Raw genomic sequence first — 23,996 nt, forward strand, 5'->3', positions numbered from 1 at the left:
CCCTTAGCTCCATCTCATACTCAATTTCCATTATTGTATAGTTGTAGTTAATCAATAATAGGTCATAATAGATCTATTATTCTGTCGGCAGATTTGATGTCTCTCGTATTTTTTGAAATGCCCTTTTGTATTTAATTTAGTCTAGATCATATAAGAATATCATGCACATGTTTGATTAACTTGTTGCACCACTGCTAAACATGCAAATTGTGAAGGAGATGAAATAGTCAAGGGTAACGATGATTTTTTAGCATTAGTCTCAAAGTATTATGAAGCATTATATCAGTATAGGGACAAATTTGACTTAAAAATAAAAGTTGAGGGACCAAACTGACCCTTGGAGCAAAGTTGAAAGACTAAAATGTCTATTTTGCCAAAAAAAAAAATTATCGTTCTCACGGCTCGCCCATGTTGGATGGATCTGCGGAGCATCCGGGCCCTAACAGAAAACGAAAGCGGTCGCCGGCTGTTCCATCCACCTGCTGCGGGCGCGCATCCGGGCAAGGGGAGGTATGTGTGCTAAGACAAAATTAGGTGGGCTGGCCATGGCCATGGCCATGCCTGTGGGCTGCTTCGGTTCCGTCACCGCCCCCAACAACTTCCAAGACGATGCTGGATGATGCAATGCATCAGCGTGCTTCCAAAAGTCGCAGCTGATGATGCGGCAGATATCCTCTTGTCTGCTCTATGATTTCTGCACGATCTACCCCTATCCCAGGACTTCCACTCTATTCGAATGGTTTGTTAACTAACTAGTCAATATTGTTTTTCTTTCACACCAAATCAACACCACCAGCCTAATTTACTAAAATCCAGTTCTTGTGGACGATATATTAGCCTATTTCCCAAAAAAAATTACAAAATAAAGAAGATTCGATGAAGGTAATCTTTTTAACATAGTTTACAGCCAAGCAGTCTCTTCTGAAGAGAGAGAAAAACGAATCCGCATTTTGATCGTCAGAAAAATGAATTTCTTTTTTTACTGGATATCCAAAGTGAACTGAGGGAAAACTTGAGAAATTGATACATATATATAGGTCAAAACTCTTGTATACCGAAGGGGATAAAAGTTCACAAACAAAATATATACACTGATGTTCAAGCAGAGAGGCATCGTGGTTATTCAACTATGAACATGTGCACAAGCATCTCTTACAATAAATAATGGTTCATCAAAACAGTGTGTCCATCGAGCACCGGAGGGCATAGGAAATCAACAAAAAATAACAGCGTTTGTAGGGGGGAAATCTTATACGTAATTTACATCTACAACCTCAGGCTTGCTAACGAAATTGCTCCCAGAACATTCCAGGGAATTTGGTGGTATTATTGTTTATGCGGGATGTACAATATTCATCGTGCTTCATCTTCTAGGTTGCGGAATCCAGCGGTAAGATCATCATACAGTTTCTTGAATTTTGCGACTAGGGCATCTTCACCTTCTGCAGGATCCTCGAATTTCTGGGAACTGTCATACAATGGGATAGTGTTTAGCAGTAAAAATTAACCATCAATAACAAACAGTTCAAAAAAAAGAAAGTTAACCATCCATATATCACAGAGGGGGAATACAAGGGTCACTAAAGTAACATTTTGACTATGCAATTGAAAACTTACACTAGGCGGTAGAAAAGGTCACCAAGACGATGCTTTATAACGCTGTAGGTTATCTTTTGTCCATCAGTGTTGGCAGCTCGTTCCACAGCCTGAAAAGATCATAAATTATGGGGAATTCAATTTTGTTCTCTTTCGGGCACGAAGAATTTGGATAAAATACCTTCGCATATCAATGCTAGTACACAAAAAGTTCAAGTATATGCAAGTTATTGTATTATGTAAACATCAAGTTATAAACCATTTCTGTCACGAGCCCATGTCTGTTATTAAGCAATATGATCACTCAAGGCCAAAAGGGCAGCATTTCCAGTTTCATTGAGAAAATTCACATCCGTTAAAGATGATCAAACTTTAACCTGGAGTAATATAAGACTGAAGCTTGAAGGGCTAAAAGGTAATAGTAAGTAAATTTACCTGGTTCGCTAATGTGTTGAAGTGAATAATGTTGTGCATCATCCAAACAGATTTGTAGAATGGGCAATACTTGTCATATCTGTTTCGATAATCGGAACCATGGTCAGAATGCATTCACAGACGGGAAACCCAATCGGATCAATTCAACTAGAGTAGCACTCACGGTGTAAATGCATTCTGCGCCAAGTAATCTTCCCTAAGGAGCTTTGCTGTCTCCAGAGTAATCTTGTCAGTTTCTGCCAGCGCATCTTTGCCAACAAGCTGTTTGGTGAAGACATTAGTCCAACTGAAGTCAGCAGTTACAATATATGAAAGACATAAGTGACAATTCAACCTTAATATGGAACCTTTCAGAACTTCCAGTAAACTAGTATGCAAATCGAATTGACTTGAGCACATTCAGAGTCTATTACAACAAGAAAAAACAAGGAAAATCTCTGGAAAAGGAACAAGGTAGACAAAAGCACTTGCTTGAGTGTTTCAGCTAAAACATCTATGACAATTCTACTATTCTAGAAATAGACCTCACAAATTCAAAGAGTCACTGAACTGGAAAGCACCAGTGTGATGGGAAATACTATGCAAAGATCAGGAGCTTGAAAATAGAATCACAAAGATACTAAATCAAAATAATATCCAATTCAATTCTGCCCTGACATATGCCTCCACTCATATTTCACCCTCATATTGGGATTATCTTTTCCAATTTATACATCATTCCACAAGAAAATATATGACAATAAAATCTCAGAATGGGATATTTGTCAACTGATGCATACAGAGGAAAAGGATACCTGGACAATTTCATTTAGATCATCCTCTCTCTGTAACACTTCACGTGCTTTTGTCCTCATATCAATGAAGTCTGGATCAAACTTTTCGTAGAAGGATTCCAGAGCCTTCAGAGGAGAAGAAAGTATGTAAGTATAACACAAATATCACAGGAGCCTATACCTTTCATCAGTCACTGCTGCCTACTCCATCTGTTCCAAAAAGAATACAATTCTAATTTTGTCCAAGTCACACTTCACAAGTTTGACAAAGTTTATATAGAATAGTATCAATATTTGTAACACCGAATAGCAATATTATGAAAATATATTTCATGATGAATCTAATGATAGTAGTTTAGTGTAAAAAATGTTAATACTCTTCTCTATAAACTTGGTCAAAATAAAAATGGCTTGACTTAGTGGGGGCTTCCCCCGCTGTAAAGTTTTCAAAAGAAAAATAGCTTGACTTAAGACAAAGCTGGAATTGCATTCTTTTTGGGATGGAAGGACTATTTCCATATATATGTGCCTATGTGGTTTTAATACAATGACAATGAGTGAACCTAATTAATCATTGTTTGCCTTCAGATAACTCATTAAGACTATCATTACAAATCATAAGGAACTCATGTTCTATAGAGAGTCAGTATAGGGCAGAGACAAAGTTCTCAGTTTGTTTCTTCTAATCATTTTCATGCTTTATTGTAGATAGTTCAAAGGACTGTAATTGGATTGATATCCAAGGCGTGTGAGGGAATAACCTTGGTGTATTTTGAATACGAAATGAGCCAATTCACAGATGGGAAATGCTTTCTTTGAGCCAGTTTCTTATCCAATCCCCAGAAGACCTGCAATCAAGAGCAATCAACAATAATATCAAGGGAATGAAGAGGTTGCAGGTATGTTGTAGTAGTGGAGCAGTTTTCTTACCTGCACAATACTAAGGGTTGCAGAGGTTAACAGGATCTGAGAAATCACCACCAGGAGGAGAGACAGCACCAACAATTGTGACACTGCCAGTCCGATCTGGACTGCCAAGACATTTGACCTTCCCAGCACGTTCATAAAAGGACGCCAAACGCGCAGCCAAATATGCAGGATAACCACTATCCCGCAGGCATTTCGGCCTGGAGCATATTGTTTGCACCATTAGAAAAGGAAAATCACAATAGTATGCAGTAAAGATTAAGTAAAGCACCATCAACCATAATGTTGGAGTATATTGAGCCCATGTGTATAGAGGCCCATCTAGAGGCCCATGTATAGGATCTATATATACCCACCCATCTAGGGTTGGAGGAATACACTAATTATTCCCGTCATTATGGTATCAATAGCTTAGGTTTTCACCTTCCTCTGTTTTCCAGCCGCCAGGGCGCTGCTCCCCTGTTGCGCCGCCGCCGCCGCCGCCGGCCTGCAGGCCGGCCGCCGGCCTGCAGGCCGGCCGCCGGCCTCTGGCTCCTCCTCCTCCTCTCCTCTCCGACTTCCCCTCCCTCTCTTCCCTTCCTTCCCCCCTCTCTGCGCCGGCGCAATGGCCAGCCCGGCCCGCCGCCTCCCTGGCCCTGCTCGATCCCGAGCAGGGCAGGGCCGCCGCCGCCGGCAGGGGCCGCCGGATCCGCCGCCCCCGAGGCCGCCACCGCCGGATCCGCCGCCCTAGCCCCGGCCGCCGCCCTCCCCTCCGCCGGATCCGCCGCCCCAGCCCCGGCCGCCGCCATCCCCTCCGCCGGATCTGCCGCCCCAGCCCCGGCCGCCGCCTGGAGCCGCGCCGTAGCCGCCTGGGGCCGCCCTACCGCCGCGCTGGCCGCCCAGGCTGGCCCTGGCGCGGGCGCAGGCGCGGGAGGGGCCCAGGCCGGGGCTGCAGCTGCTGCCCAGGTCGGGCCCGGCCCTGGTGCAGGCGCGGGTCGACCTGCAGCCGCCGCCGCCGCCCAGATCGGAGATGCCGCAGCAGCAGCCGCCGCCCAAGCCGTCCCTGATGCAGGCGCAGGCGCGGGTGGGCCCGCTGACGTCGCCGCCGCAGCTCACGACGTCTCGGGTGCGGGCGCGGGTGATGCCGCCGCCCACCGCGCCGCGATCGCTGCCGGCAAGCAACCCGCAGCAGCCGCGGCCGCCGCCGGTCCCTCGTGGCCCGAGCTCGGGATGCCTCCCATGGATGCGCCGCTCTCCGCCGCCGCCTTCCGTGGTCAGCAGGCCGACGCCGCTCTCGCTGCGGCACTCCTCGCCGCCAAGTCGGAAGCTTCAGCGGCCCAGGAGCGGGTCCGCGTGGCTGCCCTCGCCTGGGAGCGCGAGCGCGCCACGGCCGACGCCCTCGCCCTCCGGGTCGCCGAGGCGGAGCGCTTCCTCCGCGTCTCCTCCGGCCAGCCCGTCGACCCCGAGCACGGCACCTCCTCCCACCAGGCCCCGCACGCTGGATCTGGAGCTCGGTACGGCCCGACTGACCCCATGGTCGCCCAGCTCCACCTCCAGGCGGCCGGCGTCCAGAACATCAGGGCTCTGGTCTCCGTACTCCTCGACCCTGTGTCCTCCTCCTACGGCCGCTGGCGGGACCAGGTCCTCCTCACCCTCCGCCGCTACGCCCTCGACGACCACGTCCTCGTCGACTTGCCGATCGAGGCGCGTGACGTGACGTGGCTGCGCCTCGACAGCGTCGCCCTGTCCTGGATCTTCGGGACCATATCCCTGGATCTTCAGGACCTCGTCAGGACACACGGCGGCACCGCACGGCAGGCCTGGGTGGCGCTCGAGGGGCAGTTCCTCGGCAACGCCGAATACCGCGCTCTCCAGCTCGACGCCACCTTCCGCACCTTCGTGCAGGGGGACCTCTCCGTCGGTGAGTACTGCTGGCGGATGAAGAGCATGGCCGATGCTCTTCACGACCTCGGGGATCCAGTGTCCGATCGGGTCTTGGTGCTCAATGTCCTACGGGGACTGAGCAGCACCTACGACCACCTGAAGGGCTGGATCGCCCGCCAGAGGCCCTTCCCCACCTTCCTGCAGGTTCGGGACGACCTCGCCCTCGAGGAGATCACCAGGGGTCTCGCGCCCGGATCGTCCTCGCCCACCCCCGCCGCGCTCGTTGCTACTCCACCGGCCTCCTCCGCTGCTCCTGCTACCTCCCTCCTTGGTGCTGCTCCCGCCGGGCAGACCGGAGGAGGGGGGGGCCGTGGACGTCGCCGGCGACGGGGTGGTGGTGGTGGTGGTGGCACTGGTGGCCCTACTTCTGGGGGCACCGGTACCGGTGGGGGCCGTCGGGGCGCGCCACCACCGGCTCCGGCTCCCGCTCCTGCCACTGCCGCTGGAGGTACGCCCTGGCCATCCTTCAGCAACCCATGATCAGGGCGCATCTCGATGTGGCCGTTCCAGGGTCCGGGAGGGGGGCACCGTCCTCAGCTCCAGCCGGCGGCCATGTTCACTGGCGCTGCTCCACTCTTCGCGCCGTCCTGGACCCCGCCCGCTCAGCCCAGCCAGCAGCCGACCTGGCCTGGGGGGTGGGACCAGGCCGCTCTGGCGCAGTCCTTCAGCACCATGGGACTGACGCCGCCGACCAGCACCGAGTGGATCGCCGACTCGGGCGCCTCGTTCCACACCACCCCCGATGCTGGTATCCTCTCTTCTGTCCGACCCCCACACCCCTTTTGTCCTTCTTCTATCATGGTTGGTGATGGGTCTTGCCTTCCTGTCACCGCCGTGGGTTCTGCTCCTCGTCTTCCCACTGTTCTTGTTGCTCCTCAAATGGTTCACAACCTTCTTTCTATTCGCCAGTTTACTGCTGACAACTCCTGCTCTATCGAATTTGTCTCCTCTGGTCTTACTGTGAAGGATTCGGCTTCCTGGCGTCCGCTCCTCCGATGTGACAGCCCGGGGCCCCTTTACACTCTTCGGCTTCCTGCTTCCGCTGCCTCGCCTTCGGCTTCTTCGTCTTCTGCTTTTGCCGTGACGCCTTCTTCCACCACCTGGCACCGCCGGCTTGGTCACCCCGGCCGCGACGTTTTGGCTTAGCTCCGCCGTAGTACCGATGTTCCATGTATTAGGGCTCCTGAGCACCTCTGTCATGCGTGCCAGTTAGGTCGTCATGTTAGACTTCCGTTTTCTTTTTCTTCTTCGCATGCTGCGCATGCCTTTGATCTCATTCACTGTGACCTGTGGACATCTCCTGTACTTAGCATGTCTGGCTATAGATATTATCTGGTCATTGTTGATGATTTTTCTCATTACTCTTGGACTTTCCCTTTGCGCGCCAAGTCTGAGACCTTCCCCACCCTCCTCCACTTCTTTGCCTGGGTGTCCACTCAGTTCGGCCTCACCGTTAAGGCCGTCCAGTGTGACAACGGGCGGGAGTTCGATAACTCCACCTCCCGGTCTTTCTTCCTGTCTCGGGGTGTTCAGCTGCGTATGTCTTGTCCGTACACCTCTCCTCAGAACGGCAAGGCTGAGCGGATGATTCGCACGACGAACGACGTCGTGCGCACCCTTCTGATCCAGGCTTCTCTCCCCCCGGCGCTTCTGGGCTGAGAGCCTCCACACCGCCACCTACCTGCTAAACCGCCTTCCGTCCACTGCTTCTCCTGCTCCCACTCCACACCACGCTCTTTTCGGTACCCCTCCTCGCTACGACCTCCTTCGGGTCTTCGGGTGTGCGTGTTACCCTAACACCTCCGCCACCGCTTCTCACAAGCTGGCGCCTCGCTCGACTCGTTGTGTGTTCCTCGGGTACTCCCCTGACCACAAGGGGTACCAATGCTTTGACCTCACCTCTCGCCGCGTTCTGATCTCCCGACACGTCGTCTTCGACGAGTCGGATTTCCCCTACTCCACCTCCTCCACACCTTCTTCTGATCCCGAGCTGGCGTCTCTGTTTCCGACTGACCCGGTGGTTCAGCCACCGTTACCTGTCTGTCCTTTTCCTGCAGGTTTTCCCGGCGCACCGGCACCACTTCCGGTGATCCCTGCTGCGCCGAGCGCGGCCCCGGTGCCCGCGGTCGAGCCACGCGCGGCCCCCGGACCTCCGGTCGTGCCGCGCACGGACCCGGTGTCTTCTGCTGCGCCACGTGCGGCCCCGGTGCCTTCCCCTGCACCTGAGCGGTACGCTCAGCCGGTGCAGGTGTACCGGCGTCGTCCGGCGCCGATACGTGCGCCGCCTCCTGCTCCGGAGGCTCCTGCGACGCCGACACCGGAGCCGTCGCCGCCGCCGCCGCCTCCGGCTCCCTCTCGAGCAGAGCCGGAGGTGTACCACCCGCCGGTCATCCATCGGGATCCTCGAACATATCCATCCCATGGTGACTCGGCGGATGGCGTCCCAGGCCGCGACTCTCTCCGCCACCGAGGGAGAGCCGCGGGTCTCTCCGGTACCCTCCTCTGTCCGCGACGCCTTGGCGGATCCTCACTGGCGTCGCGCGATGGAAGAGGAGTACGCGGCTCTTCTTGCCAACCAGACTGTGGGACCTCGTGCCGCGTCCGTCTGGTTGCAATGTGGTGACTAGCAAGTGGATCTGGACGCATAAGCGTCGGGCTGACGGCACACTGGAGCGCTACAAGGCTCGCTGGGTTCTCCGGGGGTTCACTCAGCGGCCTGGTGTGAACTATGATGAGACTTTCAGCCCGGTCGTGAAGCCCGCTACGGTGCGCACGGTCCTCTCACTTGCGCTCTCGCGCACTTGGCCTGTGCACCAGCTGGACGTGAAGAATGCATTTCTTCACGGCACCTTGTTAGAGACCGTTTACTGCTCTCAGCCTGCGGGATTTGTGGACTCGAGTCGTCCGGATATGGTCTGCCGGCTCAACAAGTCTCTCTATGGACTGAAGCAGGCTCCACGGGCTTGGTACTCTCGGTTCGCCACGTTCTTGCTGACACTGGGGTTCACCGAGGCCAAGTCTGACACGTCTCTCTTCATCTACCGCCGTGGGGATGAGACGGCATATCTGCTGCTATATGTCGATGACATTGTGCTCACAGCTTCCAGTCAGCAGTTGCTTCAGAGTGTCATCTCCTCTTTGCAGCAGGAGTTCTCTATGAAGGATCTTGGTCAGCTCCACCACTTCTTGGGCGTCACTGTTAAGCCTCGCCCGTCTGGTCTCCTCCTGCACCAGCGGCAGTACGCCCTCGATATTCTGGAGCGGGCTGGGATGACTGATTGCAAGCCCTGCTCCACTCCATTCGACACTCAGGCGAAGCTATCTGCTGATCTAGGTGATCCGGTGGCTGACCCTACAGCCTACCGGAGTCTGGCTGGCGCTTTGCAGTACCTCACCTTCACCAGGCCGGACCTCACCTACGCTGTTCAGCAGGTCTGTCTCCACATGCATGATCCCCGGGAGTCACACCTTGCTGCGCTGAAGCGTCTCCTCCGGTACGTCTGTGGCACTGTGGACCTCGGCCTGGTACTTCACCGCTCGTCCTCTGCTGAGCTGGTAGTCTACACCGACGCTGACTGGGCTGGCTGCCCGGACACTCGTCGCTCCACCTCCGGCTACGCCGTCTTCCTGGGCGGCAACCTGGTCTCCTGGTCGTCCAAGCGGCAGCCGGTTGTCTCCCGCTCCAGTGCCGAGGACGGAGTACCGGGCTGTCGCTAACGGCGTGGCGGAGGCGTCCTGGCTGCGACAGCTCTTGGCGGAGCTCCACAGCCCGCTCGCCAAGAGCACGCTCGTCTACTGCGACAACGTCAGCGCCGTGTATCTCTCCACCAACCCCGTCCAGCATCAGCGGACGAAGCACGTGGAGATCGACCTACACTTCGTGCGCGACAGAGTTGCCATCGGCGATGTTCAGGGTACTCCATGTCCCGACTACCTCCCAGTTTGCTGACATCTTCACGAAGGTGCTGCCCTCGTCGACCTTCTCGGAGTTTCGATCCAGCCTCAACGTAGCCAGTGGCTAGTTGTGGCTGCGGGGGGGTTTTAGCCCTTTTGTGCTCTACTTGTACTCTCATCTTGTCCAGTCTTGAACACCGCTGCGTCGGTTGTTCAGACTGCGGGGGGGTGTTAGCTTTCTTGTTGTCCAGTCTTGAACACCGCTGCGCCGGTAGTTCAGACTGCGGGGGGGTGTTGGAGTATATTGAGCCCATGTGTATAGAGGCCCATCTAGAGGCCCATGTATAGGATCTATATATACCCACCCATCTAGGGTTGGAGGAATACACTAATTATTCCCGTCATTACATAATATGAATCAAGACAACGGAGCAGAAATGAAACCACGGTGGTGAATCATGTTGTCCATAAACTTACTAAAGCATTAAGCCATTCAGACATGAGACGTGGTTTCCAATACAGCTGACCAAGGTATATTCAGGGAACGAAAAGGAAACGATATCTGGGAGGAAGAAAATCATTATACCAAGCGTCCTGAAATATCACGCAATGCTTCAGCCCATCGAGAAGTAGAATCAGCCATCATACTCACATTATAGCCCATATCACGGAAGTATTCAGCAATTGTAATTCCTGGGTACAAGTATAAAAACGCAAATCATCATTCTGTTGACAAAGAAAACATCAATCGAGTCCTTTCAGCAAGTTAGCACAAATTAGGCATGCTCAACCGCTCCAATGGCATTAACTCAATACGAAATTTAGGGTCCTAGGTAGCTCCGTACACAAGAATGCTTAGGGATACATCAAGTTGTCAACGGATGCCTATAGCTCCTTTGCCAAGTTCTTTTACTTTTGCAGATTTTGTGTTGTTCCCATCTGTGCCATATGGCACTAGAAAATAAAACTGAGAGGTATGGCATACAGTCACAGATAGATGATAGTTCATAAGTAGGTATTACAAGCTTGCAACAATGCGATCTCACAAAGTCACAATGATACTTTTAGAATTATTGTTGGTTGAAAAGCAAAAATAATGCAGTCAAGAAAAATATCTGCAGGCAGATTTCGTGCCTATAGAAGTGAATGAAACATAACTGTATAAGACTATAAGTATACCTGTATAAATGGATGCTTCACGAGCAGCTACAGCATGTTTGAGGTGTTAGCCACAAGAGTTGTTCTTTTCATGACTGATTCTTCACGTCCATCTTTCAATGTCATTGTCAATTGAGGGAAGTCCATAAGGACCTCAGCCATCTCATTCCCTCTTTCCCCACAGCCCACGTAAACCACAGCTTCTGAATTGGAATACTGTACGAGCAAATTTGGGTCAGCAAAAGGAGTGGGTTCATCAAGACACCTAAGAGGCTAGCATATACAATACGGAAAAAAAACTGGCAGCTACAAAACAGAAGTAGAATAGCAGCAAGACCTTTGAAAGTGCCTGACTAATGACAGTTTTTCCACAACCAAACGCCCCAGGAATAGCACATGTCCCTCCAAGCACTGAGGGAAACAATGCATCGAGCACACGCTGAAACCAATTCACAGTACATGTGAGATATAAAAAGATTCAATAGAGAGTAGTAGGAAAAAAAATTAATGTTGTGTTTAGAGAATGCAGCATTAAATGTTGACACTGAAACAAGCCTTGGATAGCTCCAAGTACCTGTCCTGTTAAGAGAGGTGTATCAGCAGCAAGCTTTGATGCAACAGGCCTTGGTGAGCGCACAGCCATGTCTGCAGAGCACAAACATGATGATTATTCGGACATCCATAACTTTGGTAAGTTCATTTAATAAAGGGACGATGCTTTACCTGGAGCATAGTAAATTGCTTTTTGATCCCTTGAAATTCCAGTTCCAGAACTGTATCCTGCATTTATAGCAATAGTGAAAAGGGGGTCAAGTAAAATTGAGTAAAATGAACAGGCAATGAAGCAGAAAAACAGTACGCCTTTGTGTGATATCTACTAACCTGCAAACTGTATTGACCAGCAGGGGCAATGTAGCTTATTTTCCCCATAGAACCAGGAGGAAGGGCAACATGGTGTTCCATCAGTGTATTCTCAAATACAGTCTGCAACATAGTCACCAACATTAAATTGAGCAGGTTAACAGCAGGCATCAATGGGTGGAGCAATCAGAAACCCTCAGGAGAATAGTAAATTAAAAAGAAAAAGAAAAACCGTCATTTTTGTAACTCACAGCATATAAATCTCCACCCGTGATGGCATCTCCAACACCTAAAACAAATGACTAAAATTACTGCCTTTCTGTACAGCATAAAACTTGAAAAGAGGTATAGAACACCACACTTAGTTTTGTGTAGAATAGTCACACACATTACCTAGCTTGTTTGGCTGAAATTCCCACAGCTGATCTTTGTCAAGGGCAGGGACTGATACACCACGTGGTATATACACATCCCCAGATTTAATAGCGATGGTTTTTAGAGGGCGCTGTAGCAGGGCGATAGGACCATACCATTAGAAAAAGGTAAATGTGTTGACCCTCCCAAATGAGTGTTTGTTACGTTTATTTACCTGAATCCCGTCGAAAATGTTGCCAAGAATGCCAGGCCCCAATTCAACTGAGAGAGGCTGCATGAAAAAACCATCATACATCTGTAAGGGGAGAAAACAAGAAACTTACACAAATGCACACAGAAATCAACGGAAACAATACCTTTCTTGTTCTCAACACTGGGTCATTTACCATCAGCCCAGCTGTTTCCTCATAAACTGCAAAACAGATGCATATCTTTTGTGTAAACCAAGTATTACATTTGCTTAGGGTAAAAAGTCTCAACATAATCTTTTTCCGACCATATAATCAACATGACCATGTGGATTGGAAGTTGGAACTGCACTGCACAACACCTTGAATTGTAGCTGAGTCGCCCTCGAGGCGAATAATTTCCCCAATGAGGTTGTCATGACCAACACGAACAAGTTCATACATGGCAGCACCACCCATTCCATCAGCCACAACCACAGGTCCAGAGACCTAGAAGACACAAGAGAGAAATACATCATAAGAGACTGCAGTATGAAGTAATGATTTAAATTATTGTCTAAACTGACTAAATCCCAACAACAATCGCTCGGTTGTATTATCCACGCACTGGAGAACAATTTCATAACCCAACTTATACGATCAGACTAGTTTCTGCATATTCTGGCTAACTGAAAACACACTGTTGCACTCGACACTCAACATGCCAGCAATCCACACCAATGAACAGCACCTTGCAATCCAAACACCATCTGAACCCTAAAAATTCGACCGCCCGATTCAGCAAATCCCCTGGCAATTCAACTTTGACTCGAATATCTCTGATTCACTGGAATCTTCAGCAAAGCGGCATGACCAACGCCATGATCGGGACAACACTCACACACAGAGACAGGAACGCTAAAGTTCCGTGATCCAGAGACGATATGGTAGGATATCGCACCCGCGCAGCAGATACCATGTGAGACTAGCGGCAGGGTCTACTCATCTGGTAACAGGGGGAGGATGAGTAGGTGCAGGAGGCGAACCTTGCGGACGTATCCGTACTCGCTCTCCTTCTCGCTGTCCTCGAAGGTGGTGATGCGCTCGCCGAACGCCATGGTCGCCGCCGGCTGAGGGGTTATCGGCCGGCGTCGGGTCGTTTTTTTTTCTTTCTTTTTCTTAAAAAAAAATCGATATCACCCCCTAACCTATACATGGTGGAATACATAACCCCCAACCTATAAAATGATCCATATCACCCTCTAAATTTTTCAAAACCGGTCAAATTATCCCATAAAATAGTTTAAAAAATCATAATAAATCACAGAAAAATCATAAAATAGAAAATCCAATTGTGTTAGACTCCAAATGAGTGAACATATAATATGGTACGTTTTAGTACATTTTTTTACAGCTATGAAGAAAAACATAGAAAATATACTAAAACATACCATATTATATGTTCATTGTGTAGTTATACTCATTTGAATTCTAACACAATTGGATTTTCTATTTTATGATTTTTTTGTGATTTACTATGATTTTATAATATGTTTACAATTGGTTTTGGAAAGTTCAGAAAGTGATATATAGACCGTTTTATAAGGTGGGGGTTACGTAGTCCGCTCCCCATATGTAGGGGATGATATAGACTTTTTTTGTTTTTTTTTATAGTGCCGGGGTCGGATCGTGGGGGGCGAGGGAGAGATGGGTCGCGCTCGATAGGCTGGACTTTGGGGGGAAGCGATAGGGATGAAAACAGGAAGATCCCGTTACCAACCGACACCATATCCCGTATATACCGACCGCATATCATATTTTTGGAAAAACACGGAAACAGGAAAACAATTCAGGAAAACAGTTGGTAGCGGGAACACCGACCGCATACCATATTTTTTGGAAAAACACGGAAACAGGAAAACAATTCAGGAAAACAGTTGGTAGCGGGAACGGGAACAGTTGAGCCATTCTCCCGGCCGTTTTAATGGATCCCGTATTAATACGGGAAGTTCCCGTCAGGAATCCCATTTTGTCTCATGCACAACAGGCAAGCACCTAAATGTTAATTTGGTCCAGCCCATCAAGTGCCTGGTTCACAATATTCCTAAGCCTCCACTCCGTCCCATTTTATGGGGCACCAGCGGTGACCCTCTTCCATAGTTTGGCGAGGTGGTACTAAAGTGATGCTGCTCAACTGCTGCGTGGCTGCGTTGCTAGCTGCTTGGGTTGCTACTGCCCACCACGCAACGGATAGGGACGCGGCCCACAATGGCCCAAGCATTCACGAAGGAGCACAGAGCAGCAGGTTTGATCATTTTTCTTCCCTTTGTTTTCCTTTTATCTTTTTACAATTCTTTCCTTTTATTTTGCATGTGTATGTATAAGTTATGTATAGTTGTAACTATTTTGTTGAGCTAAATGTTTGAAGCGGTAACACGCGGCGGTGTTCCCGTTTTGAGTTTCCGATTCCCGATCGTATTCGGCTTGTTCCCGATCGAATTATTCCGTTTCCGATATACCGTAATATCGGTTTCGTATTCCCGTCCGACTTTCCCGTTTCCGTTCCCGTTCCCGGCCAAAATATGTGGTTGCGGGAATGGTTAAGATGTTTTCCCGATCATTCCCGACCGTTTTTATCCCTAGGAAGCGATGGAGAAGGGGGCCACGTTTGCACAATGGATTTTTCTTTATTTTATTTTCCGAATTACTTTCTCCGTCCATAATTTTATTGCAATTCTACTTTTCGAGCAGTCAAATAGTCTAAATTTTAATTAAATTTATAGAAAAATAATAACATTCATAATACCAAATAAGTACCATTAAATTAGTTATAGATTATATTTTATAGTAAATTTATTTGAATATATAAATACTAATACTATTTAATATCAATTTGATAAAACTTAAACTAGTTTGATTGGCACAAATTTCATAATTGCATTTTTTTGGGATGGATGAAATAAAATTGAGATCGGTGCATTATTGTTTTCTCCTTTCGAACACGAAGTAATCGCAATGGTTGAAAAAGAAATCCGCTACGGGTACTCGCGTCGCAGGTGTAGTTGGTTCATTTCACTGGCATATTGGGGTGTGGGCTTAGACAACACGGCTGGTTTTAGCCGTGGGTATGCAATCCGATTGTTAAATTTCACTATTGCGTATACTATGATACTACTATGCTGGTTCGTTACTACGGACGTGCACGATAACATATTAGAGAACTCTCGAAGAATTCTATCCATTTGAAATGATTTGGTAAAATTGTCACATGTGAATCTTGATAATCAGATTGTTAATATGATAACACCGAATAGTTTTTGTTTTGGATCTTTCTAGATTTGTCAAGTCTTGTTAAACTTCAATTATGTCTAGATTTAAATTTAAACTGTTATCCTTATAGACATGAATATCCTTAAAATCTTATGGAAGCTGGATAAGAAATTAGACTATTTTAATTTTTCCAGTACTATACTAAACTTTTTTTATAGAAAAAAACAGCACCATTTGTACGCCCGCCTGCCATTTTGCGCCGGATGGGCCGCCACGCACCCAACGCCCCTAATCATATACATCTTCTGAAAATTTTTTTCCTATCGTCTAATATTTAAGATTCGTGCAACTATTTCTAAGCCATTGACACAACATATGCACCAGGTGGGGCAAATAGTTGGCATTTTTTGAGCGAAGTTGGCGGATATGTGTCGACTTAGGGCCTGTTTAGTTTTCAAAAATTTCCCTATAGTACCCGTCACATCGAAGTTTTGGACACATGGATGGAGTATTAAATACAGTCAGAAAAAATGACTAATTACATAGTTTAATTGTAAATGACGAGATGAATCTTTTAAGTCTAATTAGTCTATGATCGGACACTAATTGACAAATAACAACGAAAGTGCCACAGTACCCAAATCTAAAAAAATTTCACGAACTAAACACACACAGCCTTACGGTTCGCCTTGGTGGAAGGAAGATGCTTTTGGATTTCAAATTTAAATGTGTTTTTCTTCCAAACCATATACTCTTTTTTTAAAAAAATCTTTTAAACCACTGTGTTAGTGAGAATTATAATATAACAAAATGAGATCCAATATGAATATATTTCACTATTATTTAAAATTCAACATGTTTAGTGAACTGCCTCACATTTTGAACATGCTACTTCAATATTCTTATATCAAATGTTAACTAGTTTATTGGAGATGTTAAACATGACCGGAAGAAATGTTGAGTCTAAAATACAAAATGTTGACTATATTAATTTAAAATTTTGAATACATTATGTTGCTGCTGAGAATGGACGACTACAAAACTACTCGATTGCTTGTTTGTTGTGCGCTTGATCGGATATGATCTAACATGCAAAGACTCGAGGATTTAGACTGGTTCAGGCCGGAGGGTGCCCTACGTCCAGTATGGGGGTGGTGTTCTCGCTCTATTGCTCTCGAGCCCAAGTACTCAAAGTTCAGAGGGGAGCTTACAAGCCTTCAAGTGATGTGTTTTCCAAGAGTCGAACCTCTCGGAGTCCAACCCTCTCCTACATGGGGGATTTCCCTTTTATAGTTCAAGGTGGAGGCCCCCATTTACATATATCTATCGTGGTGTCTTGGTTCCGCCCGGGGGTCCTTCATCTTTGTCAGTCGTCGTGCCCCGCCCGGTCGGTCGGGAGCGGAGAGGCTTGTGTCAGGTTGGTTTTCATGGGCGACGGGTTGTCTGGTTGTTGTCCTGTCCCTGGTCAGTCAGGGCTGCCTTGCCACTCGGGCGGTCGCTCGGAGGTTGTCTCCTATCCTGTCTGTCCGTAGCGCTGCCGCGCGTCCTTCTCTGTGTGGCTTCTGCCCGAAGGACGGCACGCCTGGTGAGGGGTGCCCTGCCATGGTCAGGCGGTGCTGCCCGGTCACACTCGCTGGCGTAATGGAGTGGTATGCAGGAGAAGCCATTATTACGGCGTGGGAGGCGGAGCTCATTGACGCTCTCTCCTGTTGCGTCGTGCGGCCTAGAAGGCCAACACTGTGGTCCAGGCGTGCGGAGAGGAGTGTGCAACGTGTGGGCCCGTACGGGGTCTGGCTTGACCAGCACGTCCGCTGTACGGGGCGGCGTTCTTGGAGCACACGGCCCGGGTCGCATGGTACGACGCTGACCCAGGGTGCTTAGGTCGGGAGGCTTCCAGGTGTCCCCGAAGGGTCGGCCTCTGGTTGCGCTAGGCGCTAAGGAACAGGAGTTGTCCGTACCGGTACATGGGCTGTGCTGAGGTGAGCCCAACAGGATGTTGGGCCATTACTGTTTGAGGCGGGCCCGTTAAGGGCCCCGGGTTTACACCCCCATCACATTATGTCACAAAACCTTTTGAAAAAAATAACGGTTGTTACTCAGATTTAGCGGGAAAAAACATACTTATTAGGTTGGGCCTGTGCATGTTGACCGCCACCCTGTCCACTGGGCTGCTGTAGTTCTAAGTTACTGAGCCTTGGTGGGCTGTGCGATACCAGAAATTCTCATCCCACGCAAGACCAGAAATCCTATACATCTTCCGGAAGTTTTTTTTCTTCCCCACCTTCCAGTGTTTGAGATTCGTGCAAGTCACCCCATTCGTTGGATCTACTCAACCCTAGTCTTCTTCTTCCTCCTCCTACCCGCATCCTCACCATGCGCCGCCGCCCCTGAGCCCGTGGTCTGCCGCCACCCCACGCCGCTCTCCTGCCCCGCTCCTACGCGCTCTGCCGCGCCGCTGCGCTGCTGCTACCGCGGCGTGCTGCACTGCAGTTGCTGCTGCCGCCACGTGCTGCCGCTGTGTGCTGTACAAGCTGTAGAGCCACACGCTGCTACCACCGCCGTCGAGACTCATGCTGCTGCCGGCGCCGCGCCCACCTCGTCGTAGAAGAACTCTTCAACATTTTCATTTCAATATTTTCAACATTTTATGTTTCTAATTTCAACATTTGTCTTTTACAGTTTCAACATTTTGAAAGCTAAATGTTGAACATGTTTAACAAAATGTTGAGTTAATCTTACTAAAATGTTGAACATATTTGCAGCAGATAATTGGGTCTAAGTGGCTTTAAAGATGAATCTCTTATCTATCTTCCAGAAGATAGATAGGAGCCCCCACGCAAGACACATAGGGACGCCCCACCCAACCCACACAGACGATGATAAGAGATGAAAAAAGTAGAGGAAGGGAAAAACACATGTGTGCCGAATCCAGTCCACTATCACAATGAAGCTGGAGCCGCCGAAGGCGGCCGGTGAGGATTCAGCTGCGCATTCTGCTCGTGCTTTTGCAACTGGGCTCTGCTCATTGCGGATTCCTCCTGTTGCCCCAGCAGGGACTACCAGCGCACTCCACTTGCATAGATCACCGGCTGCCTGGTTGCCTCTCATTGGCGAGTCGTACGGTGGCGTAACAGCACTGGCGTGACGGAGACATGCCGGTCTTGATGGCCGGCTGGAGGGCTGACTCCGCGGAATCTCGAGGTTTGCTGGCGCGTCTCGTCGCCTCGCTGTAGACGCATCGGCTTCTCCCCCGCTCGGGGTTGCCTCTCATTGGCGGGTCGTACGGCGGCGTAACCCCGAGTGGCGCGACGGTCGCTCGGCATGCTGGGCCTGTTCCTTTAGCATTAAAGGGGGCGTGCGGTTTGATGAGGACTTTTGGCGCGCCACATTTGACCGGTCCGTCGGGTGCCGCGTCCGTTCGTGCCCACATTCGCCTATAAATAGGGGTGTTGTGGATGCTAGGTTCCACATCCAAACTGATCATGGAGATCTTCCTAGTAGTTCTCTTCCTCACACCCCATGCCCGCCCTCCAGATGAGGGCGTGCCTGCTCTATGTCCCTGGCACTAGAAGAATGCTTGTGAGTGGCGGAGGATCCTCCTCAGGCGGGGGCACGTCAACTTGTTCGTCCCGCCAACTGCCGGCTGGTGCCGAGGAGCGCGAAGGCTGCTTGCCAGAGTTTGGCAAGCCAGGCCACTGGTCTGCCTGCTCCCTTGCCAACAGGCATGGGGGGCACCCAGCTTCGCTGGTGGCCTTCTGAGTCTTTCCTTGGCGTCGGCCCGATGACCCGGTGGCCGTGGACCCGATCCGCCACGAGGGCTCTTCTCTTAGTTGGCAGGGTGGTCTTGCACCCAGGACGGGTCTACACGTCTCCAGCCGGAGGCTACTGGTTTTCCGAGTGGCAAAGCGAAGGTGGACGGCTCGGGTAAGATGGCCTTGAGCCACCTTCCCCGTCCTGAGGAAGACAACAAGAAGCTACATCGGCGAGGAGTCCGGGCTTACATCAGCTCCGTAGATTCTCTGGGACGACGTTGCCTGCTTCCTCCACCACCGGGGGTCTCTTGGCGTGGCTGGTGCTAGGAGAAGGCTTGCGATATTCTTTGAGCGTGTCCTCTGCTTTCACGTGTAGCAGCCGCTGCTTTAGTCCCTTTTTGCTGCTCCCTTTGCGGGAGTAAACGGATTTGATCCATTGTACCAACTGTCCTCCCTGGTTGGAGGCAGCTAGCTTTTATCTGTTGCAATGGCCCTTGGCCGATTGTCTTGAGAAGAAAATGAATAAAATTGCCCGGAGGCGATCTCATCTTGTTTGTATGTTTTACCGCAGTATTTTTTCGTTTTCGTGCCTCAATGGTTAATGAACTCCACTGCGATCGCTGGGGATTAGAGGAGATGAACCCTACTGCTTGACCTCAATGGCCTCGGATGGAGGGTTCGGTGAGCTTGATAACGGGTACGCCCAATTAAGGACAATCCGAGTGAAGTCCGCCCCCGTCGCGGACGACGGGGTCGACGGAGCTCGCCGGGAGCACTCTTAGTAGGATGTAGTATCGCGTTGGTCGCCGTATGTCCTTCACACGATCGCTCCATCTTGGTTCTTTATGACGTGATCCCGCAGGATCAGTCGGAGTCTGAGCAGAGGTCGGGCGAAGACTGGGGTCAAGGTGTGACAGGTCGATTGTCTCGTTGGGCCCGGTCCGTCTTTTCGGCTGGTTGGGCCGTGGGCCAGACACGCGCGGTGCTGCGCCGCTTCGGGCCTCACGCTGGCTCGTTGGACCTGCTTGGCTAGACCACCCAGGTCTTTAAGACTTGAAGGGGGGAGGTTTCTCCCCTTCCCACTCGGCTCTTGTCCCTTTTTCTGCCGCCTCCAGCATCCATTCTCTCCCTCGTCCTCATTCTTCGCCATTTCCACCCCCACCGCCTTCTCTGCTGCTCGTTGCGTCGAAGCCTAAAAGGGCGGCGATGTCGTTGTGGAGGCTGCCCATGTTGACCGAGGCCCAGCTCGAGACTCTAGTAGCGGAAGGGTCGATCCCTCCGAAGGGGGTAGTGCACTGGAGGGCGCCGCCGTCGGAGGATGTCGTCCCGCGTCTGCGACCTGGTGAGGTGGTTACCTTCCGCATCTTCTACGCGCCGGGTCTCTGGTATCCTGCCCACCCTTTCCTGACGGGTTTGCTGGAAGAGTGGAAGATTGGGCTACACCACCTCAATCCCCTGGAATGTTGCACATCGCTGGCTTCGTGACGGTGTGCGAAGCATTCCTCGGGATAGATCCGCATGTGGATCTATTCCGGGAGATGTTCGTCGGCCGTCCGGTCACACTGAGGAGGGAAGCCGGCGCATCGCGTTCGAACACGGTGATTGCGCCCATCGGCGGCTTTGGTTTGCAGCGGAGGCCCGGGAGGCTTCGTACCCAAGGTATACTCCCATGGACAATAACCGGGGGTGGCATGGCAAATGGTTCTACATTCGGAACCAAGCTAGTAGGGAGGAGGCATTTCCGGTGTTCACCAGGGACGCTATGGAGAAGCAGGATACCTGGACCTGGGGAGTCTCCAAAAGGAAGAAAAATCACGTGGAGGCGATTGAGGAGGCGTTGAAGGTGCGCGTGTCTTCGCCACCATCTTCCTCCGCAAGGTGCGTGTCCTTTCTGCGTTCCGGGAGAAGATGTGGGACTTTGAGCGCGGCGAGTCGCGGGAAGAGCTCCGGGGTTCCGGCGCCTCTGGGCTATGGAGGTGGCTCGAGGGCCTGATAACAGGGGAGACATGTCGCGCCATCAGCGGGCCTTCTCCATTTTGGTCAGGGTATCCGCCTAACCTAGTAAGCACTTGATTCGGCTCTTATTCCTTGCCTTTCTTCCACATTTTTCCGTTCCTGATTGTTCCATTCCTGGTTGTGGTTGTAGGGCCTTGGCAAGCCCAAGTCCGTCCCCCATCGCAACAAGGGGTCGGAAGGGGCCGCTCGTCAGGCTGAGCAGTAGAGGAAGGCTGTGGAAAGGAAGAGGAGGAGGGCGCTCCGCGCCCAGGAGTACACTGTCCGCCAGAGGGAGGTCGCGAAGCTCATCCATGAGGGGATGGAATCCGCGGATGCTCAGGATTCGATGGACGCCCGCCCCTTGAAGTACCCAGAGTCCTGCTCCGATGAGGAGGAGGAGGAGTCGGGATCACTCAGAGATGAGGGCTCTGGTTCCACGGCTTCCCTACGCGAGACGAGCGGGTTTGGGAGCCTCAAGCGGCCTCGCGACGATGCGGCTCCTGAGCCGACGAAGAGGCTCCGGGATGAAGGTCTGGGCGCGCCGGAGCCCGTAAGCGATGGTCTCAGGGATAATGACTGCGCCCTTTCCTTGAGCCGAGGAGGAGCTGGCGGGCCACCGTCGCCTGACGAGGGGGCCGCCGCGATGCGCTCGCCTCCTGCATCGGTGGCCGTGGCCATCCCGTCTCGGGCCGCGGTGAGGACGTAAGTGTCGTGTTCGCCCCAGTACTCGGGAAGACTGCTTTTAGTGATGTGCCTTCTCGTTCTTATGATGCAGGGTTTTGACCGGGTTTCACCCGATGGCAGGACCGGTGGAATGGTCCATGCATCCCTCACTGGTAGCCTTGCTCGCCAATCGCCGAGAGGGGGTCGCCGGTGGCGCCTGCGTTGCGGGAGGTGACGCTAGCGATAGCGTGTCCTATCTTCCCGTCGGGCAGTGCGGCGACGGTATTTGTGCCGTTTTCTGCGGACCGCATGGATGCCCCCGCCGGGGGTCCTCTCCCTTTGTTGCCGGTGGGAGAGGTCGTCCCACCGCCAGAGCCACCGACGACGGAGAGCTCGTTGGTCCCCTTCCGTCCGTCCAGCAGGCCGCTGGAATGGTGGTCGCGCGGCGATTTCGGCACCCCGTGGTTTGTTTTGGACGATTCGTGGGAGGATAAGCTCTGGCGACATATGGGGCGGCAGGGCCTTGAGGCTCAGGAGATGCTTACCTCCGCTGAGGGCCACATTGGCTCGCTGCTGGAGGAGGTCCAGTGGGTTAAGAAGCTCGTTACCTCTGGCCTACCACCCGCCGTCGGGGTGAGTTTTGTTCTTGACGGGTCTGCCTCTCTGTTGCAGGCGTATTTTGTGACCATGGGGTCTCCTTTCATTTCCCAGGTGCTAGAGAAGATCTCCAAGAGGAAGTCGACCTTCCTACGGGAGGAACATGGCCGCGAGGTGAAGGGTGAGGCGGCGTGCTGGGAGCTTGTAGAGCGACTGCGCTCTACAGAGGCCGCGCGTGCCTCAGACGCCCAAGGGCATAACCGCAGTCTCGCGGCCGCGGAGGCCCAGTTGGAGGAGAAGCAGGTCCTTCTCACCCGCGCGGAAGAGCGGGTGAGGCAGCTAGAGGCCGACCTGGTGAACCAGGAAGCGGGACGTCAAGCGATGGAGTGAGCGCTAGCTGGTAATTTCCTCGCTCTCCTTTCTTTCAACCATGTTTGTTGCATGATTTCACAATGTTGTGATCTTTTTGCGCAGAGATGTCTGGTCAGAACCAGCTTCTGCGCCGCGAGCTCAACGCATGTGTCGAGGAGCGCGACCAACTACGGTCGTCGACCTGAGAAATTTGCTCCTGCGTCCTTGGCACTCCGCCGTCCAGTCCCCTGGAGGATGATCTGCAGAAAATCCCCGGGGAGCTGGCCACGCTGATAGCTTTGGCGGCCTACCATGGAGCCTCATCCGCACTGGGCAAAACAAATGCCCTGCGCGGGTGAATTTCAAGTTTCCAGCAGACAGGGATGGAATCCATCCCAGAAGCTTGGGAGAGACTGCAGGAATACATCCTGGCCTGTCCTCATCATGGCATGGACGAGTGGCTCGTCCTACAAAGCTTCTACAATGGGGTCACAACGACATCTCGAGCCAACATTGATGCTGCTGCTGGAGGAGCCTTCCTCGACCTGACTATCGCCAAAGCAAAAGAATTGGTCGAGAAGATGGTATCCATTCAGGGGTGGAGCGATGAACGACTCCAACCCCGCACCAAGGGCACACATACCGTCAAGGAGACGGATATGATCGTTGCCAAACTGGACCTCCTACTGAAGCATCTCACCAAAAGGGCCGAATTCAAGAAGCATAGAGAAAACTATGCTCGTGCCATGGAATCGCACTTCATGTGCGAAGTCTGTGGTAATGATGGACACTCGGGGAACGGCTGCCCCGAAACCCGTGAAGACTGCGCCTACCTCGACAACAACAACAACAACAACAACGGGTACCGTCCATAACAAGGAGGCCAGGGGTGGAACCAGCCACGTCCACCTTTTCAGGGAGGTAATAACTACAATCCTTCTTATAATTCGAATTTCAATCCAAACCAACCTCCCTTGAGAGAACTTGTTCTTGGCCAAGTTAAAATCAACAAAAATATAAATAAAAAGCTTTTGGCCAATGACAAATCCCTGGAAAGTTTAAATGTCAAGCTTGAAACTCTGTCTTCAACTCTTAAAAACCAGTCAAGTTTCAATAAAAAGGTTGAATCTCTTCTTGCTCAAATAGCTGCTTCCGTTCCTGTCTCTGAGAATGTTAAAGCGGTGACCATGAGGGGTGGTAAGTCCACTCGTGATCCACCACACCCTAACCATGCAGGAAAAGCACCGGCAACCCAAGAA

The 23,996-nt window shown here is 51.1% G+C and overlaps 1 non-coding gene and 1 pseudogene across 1 annotated transcript; both read right to left on the reverse strand.

Annotated features, from left to right (window-relative positions):
* Window positions 1-1,064: 1,064 nt before the first annotated feature.
* On the reverse strand, window positions 1,065-13,293 carry LOC120671516 (annotated as a pseudogene).
* A 9,786-nt stretch (window positions 13,294-23,079) lies between these two features.
* On the reverse strand, window positions 23,080-23,188 carry LOC120671644. Its single transcript, XR_005673744.1, has one exon. It is a non-coding gene; the product is annotated as a small nucleolar RNA R71 (small nucleolar RNA).
* Between the last annotated feature and the right edge of the window lie 808 nt (window positions 23,189-23,996).

This window comes from Panicum virgatum, chromosome 4N (genome assembly GCF_016808335.1).
Source record: "Panicum virgatum strain AP13 chromosome 4N, P.virgatum_v5, whole genome shotgun sequence".
Lineage (NCBI taxonomy): Eukaryota > Viridiplantae > Streptophyta > Magnoliopsida > Poales > Poaceae > Panicum > Panicum virgatum.